The sequence below is a fragment of the Ursus americanus genome, chromosome 11, assembly GCF_024610735.1.
Source record: "Ursus americanus isolate L20-20 chromosome 11, mUrsAme1.1.p, whole genome shotgun sequence".
Taxonomy (NCBI): Eukaryota; Metazoa; Chordata; class Mammalia; order Carnivora; family Ursidae; genus Ursus; species Ursus americanus.
The window spans coordinates 63,026,359-63,032,030 of NC_142137.1; the positions used below are offsets into that span (position 1 = coordinate 63,026,359).

At 38.6% G+C, this 5,672-nt stretch overlaps 1 pseudogene; it reads right to left on the minus strand.

Annotated features, from left to right (window-relative positions):
* Window positions 1-847: 847 nt before the first annotated feature.
* On the minus strand, window positions 848-3,081 carry LOC123797405 (small ribosomal subunit protein eS17 pseudogene; annotated as a pseudogene).
* Window positions 3,082-5,672: the final 2,591 nt, after the last annotated feature.

A 5,672-nucleotide genomic window follows, 5' to 3' on the forward strand; every position in this document is an offset into this window, starting at 1 on the left:
AAAGGAGTAATAGGGGCGCCTGGGTGGCACAGCGGTTAAGCGTCTGCCTTCGGCTCAGGGCGTGATCCCGGCGATCTGGGATCGAGCCCCACATCAGGCTCTTCTGCTATGAGCCTGCTTCTTCCTCTCCCACTCCCCCTGCTTGTGTTCCCTCTCTCGCCGGCTATCTCTATCTCTGTCGAATAAATAAATAAAATATTAAAAAAAAAAAAAAAGAAAATAGAAGGAGTAATAACCCATATATCTTAAAGTAATTTGTTTATGCTAGTCAACAACTTGTAAAACATATATTCTTATTATTTTATACCATACTAATTTAATTTCAAACCAGTAATATAAATTTATTTATTCCACAATTGTTTTTGAATTCCTATCACAAGCTGGGCACCTGGTGACAAGGCTCGTGCTTCCATTACATTAAAAAAGTGCCCAAGAAACTCACTGGGTAGGGATAGAGCAGTACGCGGACCATAGGAAATCTTTTGATGTTTTGATTTTGGAAAACTTCCTCCTAATCCAGTGTAAGAATATTTCCCTGGGTTTTCTTCTACATACTTCTGCTTTATTGGATGATATCCTTCTTGAAATGGGCCAGCTCTAGACCTCTAGAGCATGTCTGAAGTACAAAAGGAATATAGGGATGTTTTCATTCATCACTTTCTTCTCCTTCAACATTTGCTTATCTCCAGCTATTGTTTATTTTACCATATTAGTGACTTACAAAGGTGGTTTTCTTTAGATAAAGCTGGATATAGTGATCATACCAATAGCTTTTCTTCCATAATATGGCTCTTTATGTTGTTGTCGTCGAAGGTTTAGTGAAGATATTACAGCACAGCAGAAAGATTCAAAGGGCTCCATGTGATGTCTTGAAATTCACCCTCTACTGTGGGCTGAGTGACTTGCATGTTGGACAGACTGCCAAAGTCCAAGACCTTCAACATCTCCTTAGTGTCATGATCTACTCTAAAGATCTCCTGATCCAAGGGCTGAGACCTCAGGAACACAAGGATCCCTCCCTTCTGTCTCCTCCTCCTGCAGTTTGATGGGGGTCCCTTTCACAGGACCTCTGTGAATCCGCGTGGTCAGATGTGTGACACTGCCTGCTGTCTCATTGCCGAGCTTCTTGCTGGGAATAAGGACGATCCCCGTGCACCAGTGCTTGGGGGTGTGGAAGTCACTGCCTGGCGTGTGTAGTACTTCTCAATGATGTCTTGTGCCACCCTCTTCACGGTTTTGGTGCCAATGAAATGCACGTTGGCGGGCCCCCGGTAAAAGAGCAATATGGCTCTTTTTTTAAATCTCTGTAATGTTCTCCCAGGAGTCAGCGTGCGGCAGTATGTTCCTCATTTTATTCATTAACCAGAGGCTCCATGAATACTTTCTTGTGCCAGTTCTGCAAAGCTCTCCAAGACCAGGTGCATCCTTAACCGATATTTTGGTTAAAGTCTCCATTAAAATGTAGATGGTTCTTCAAAGTTAGTCCAAAGTAATGTCACCTGTTAGCTACTCGATGGGACACGTAGCAGTTACAAAGTAAAAGCTGGTTGTAAAGGGGAGGTGGAATCAAATCAAAAGGGAAGGTAAACAATCATACTTAAATACACACAAAACCACTTTTTAAAATCACAATATATTGAAATAGCGATTTCCTGGGTAGACTTCTATGTTTTGTTTTTATTGCTAAGTCAGTTTAAGATTCTAACAGAATGCCTCTTGACTGGTGAGAGAGATTCACATGCAAACCTAATACTTCACTCCCCAGTGAGAAGAAGACAGTTGGAAGTAATGGTGGCTGCAAAAACCAGAGTCAGTTAATGTCACTAAAGAGAAGAATCAGAAGTTTTGTGAGATTTTGTTTTTGTGAAGCAGGCTGCTTAAAATGTCCTCTGACAATATTTAGAATATTGAACTGATCAACTAAAAAATGATTCTTTAGATTAAATACAGAGACTTCTTCAGTGTAAGAGGCAGTGGAGTATAGTAGCTAAAAGCACAGATTTTTTTTAGCAAAATTCTGAGATTTGGGGTCTGAGCTTTTACAATTTTTAACCACGTGACCTGAATTGTTCTGTACCACAGTTTCTCTGTTAGTAAAATTCCAGAGTAATAATGCATACTTCATGGCGTTCTTGTGAAGACTAAGAGCTGATTTACAGGAATCGCTTACACCATCGCTTAGCAACTAGTAATCACTATAGGTTAACAGGTTAAATATTAGTAGGAGTTGGATGAATCAAAATACCCAATAGACTTATTTAATTTTATTCATCCTCAAATTTTTGCGGCAATATGGACTTTAGCAGCAATAAATGTTTCTATAATTGAGATGATTTTAACAACATAAACAAAAAACAAACAAAAACATACAAGTAAGCCTTAATGATCTTAAAATTCAAAAATCTTGGAATTTTATTCCTGCCAGTGTGTGGCCTTCAGTAAGTCATTTAACATACCTTAGTAAAATGTACCAAAAAATGCTGAGCCTTGTGAGAGGCATGGTCTAAGGATGAAATTAAATGATAAATAAAAAATGTTAGAAAGTGATTTCATTACAATAAAAAATGCAAATATTATTATTAAGACTGTACGTATTATCTTGGTAGAAATTTATAGAAATTCTTCACTCAATTAATAAGAGACCACTCCATTTATGAGATTACTTCCAATGCTATTTAAAAATCATGTCTTCCAGTTAAAGATAATGAATTGAATCTACCCTTACTCTATTTCCCAACAAATTAAATTGAAATGACAATAAAATATCTATAAAGAAATGGATTCATAGCACTCTGAAAATGAAATAAAGTCATTAGCACCCAGAGATTTTGAAAAATCCCTGAAAGATAGAGAGAAGATGGGATCACAATCGCAATATAAAGCTGACAATACAGAGAATGGCTAGATCACTTGAAAGCTCTTTTCACCCAGCTCAGCTCTGGAGAGACTCCAGACTCTGGGTAAGAGGGCACTCGGGGTTGGAGGGGAAAAGGGTGATGTAATAATGATAATCAGAGGGTTAACAACACAAAAACTGCCAAGGTCTCTACCCTCCCTACCTTGAGCATGCAGCCGAGTCATTTTTGGCCATATTAACCTGGACAGAATAATCATAGAAGCAAGTTTCTTGAATTATAGTCTGTTAACCCCTCCTATTAGAATTATTGAAAATTCTGTATCAGCATCAGACTAGTATTAGACTTACTAAAAATTCAGATAACTTATTCCATGCCAGATCTATTCCGTTGAATTTCTGAGGCAGGACATTAGAATATGTATTTTGAGCAAGTTTCTCAAGTGAGTTTTCTGTTTCCCTATATTTTGAGAATCATCACACTAAAGAAAATGAACCACTTGTCTTGTAGAGGCAAGATCTCCTTTAAAATGTTTCGAAAGCCTATAGTTGTTTTCTTATTCTGACAGAGATGGTGTCAAAAGAGCCAGAGTTACCCTCCTATCTGGAAAAAAAAAATCCCCAAATAATTTGACAGGTTTTTCAGAAACAGCATCAGAATGTATAGGATCACTGAGAGAGGAAGAGGAGGCGAGGAGGCGAGAGGAGGCGCAGAGGAGGCGAACCCTGTGATTGTCTCAGTTTACTGCCCGGTTTACCAGCTACGAGCAGGGAGACAAACCAAGGTGGAGCCCAGTGAGAGAGCAAGAATCTCCAGATGTGCCCAGGGTTTCCCTCGGTTCTTTGCTGAGTATGGATTAGCAGATGTGTGTAAGGAAATTACCTGAGACCAGAGAAAGAAACACCTGGAAGGAGCAAAAGGGTCAATTCTTGGGTCTTATGGAGGGCCAGAACGAGTTTGTTTCTGTACCTGATAGGAAAAGCATACTTTGTGGGGTACTGAGTGGATGGTTCTTGCCTCAGTGGTGGGGAAAAATTAGCCCTAGACTAAAGGCTTCTCTGGTCCCATCTGACAATGTTATAAATAAGACTTGAGAGGATCAGACAAATTCCAAGTCACTTGACTGAATTTTAGAACAAAGCTAAAAAATATTTATAGTAATACAAAAATGTGTATCACTCAGGAGCTAAAATTAAAAATGTGTGGCACCCAATAAAAATATTAGCATGCATGCAAAGACACAGGAAAGTCCCAGGGAAATTCAGTGGGGGGGAAAGGAAATTTTTTTCAGCAAACGGTGCTGAAATAATTTTATGCCCATGGGTTAAAATGTTAACCTCAACCTTTACTTCAAGCTTTGTATAAAAATTAACCCCAAATGGATGGCTGTCCTAAAAATAATGGCTAAAAACTAAAATTTGGAGACAAAACCAGAAGGATATAGGGATTTGTGTTTGGCGAAGATTTTTTTTTTTTTTAAAGATTTTATTTATTTATTTGACAAAGAGAGAGACAGCTAGCGAGAGAGGGAACACAAGCGGGGGGAGTGGGAGAGGAAGAAGCAGGCTCCCAGCAGAGGAGCCTGATGTGGGGCTCGATCCCAGAACGCCGGGATCACGCCCTGAGCCGAAGGCAGGCACTTAACCGCTGTGCCACCCAGGTGCCCCTTGGCGAAGATTTCTTAAACATGATGCCAATTGTTTAAAAAGGTAATATATTTGACTTCATCAAAATTAAATACTTTTATTCTTCGAAGGATCCTGTTTTGAAAATGAAAGGCAAAGCTATCACCTGGGAGAAAATATTTGCAGAATATTTAGCCAACAAAGGAATTTATCTAGAATATATACAGAACTATGATGATTCAATAAAACAAACGTCCAATGAAAATGGGCAAAAGATTTAGAGAGTTTCGTGTGTGTGTGCGCACATGCATGTTCACAAATGATGTTGAACATTTTTTTAGGTATGTCTATATTCTTAATGGTAAATAAGCACCTAAAAAGTGCTCAACATCATTAATCATTAGGGAAACACAAATTAAAACCAGAGGAATATGCTACCTTACTCTCAGTAGAATGGCTACAATCAAGAGGTTTACTAACACCAAGTCTTGGTGAAGATGGGGAGCAAGTGGTTCTCATACACTGCTGGTGATAATCTGAAACGATACAACCACATTGGAAAATAGCTTGGCAGCTTCATAAGAAGTTAAATTTTCACCTGGCATATGCCCCAGTCATTCCACTTCTATGTATTTACTTAAGGGAAAAGAAAGCTTGCATTGCATCCATACGAAAATGTGTATTTGAATGTTCATAGTAGTTTTATTTGTAATAGCCAAGAACTGGAAACAGCCCAATGTTCAACAGTGAGAGAATGAATACAAAACTGTGATATATCCATTACTACTCAGCAGAGAAGGAACGGATCATGGATAATTGCAACGAAATAGATACAACCCACAATACTTATGTTGAGTAAAAGAAGCAAGACAAAAACTACAAACTATTTTATTCTATTTATTTATTTATTTATTTATTTATTTATTTATTTATTTAGTAGAGAGAGAGCTCACGCAAACAGGATGGGGAGGGGCAGGGGACAGGGAGAGAGAGAGAATCTTAAACAGGCTCCATGCTCAGTGCAGAGCCCAACATGGAGCTCAATCTCACAACCCTGAGATTATGGCCTGAGCCAAAGTCAAGAGTCAGACACTTAACTGACAGCCACCCAGGCACCCCAATATATGATTGTGTTTGTATAAAATTATAGAAAATAAAAACTAATCCATGGCGTCAGATTCTATCAATGACT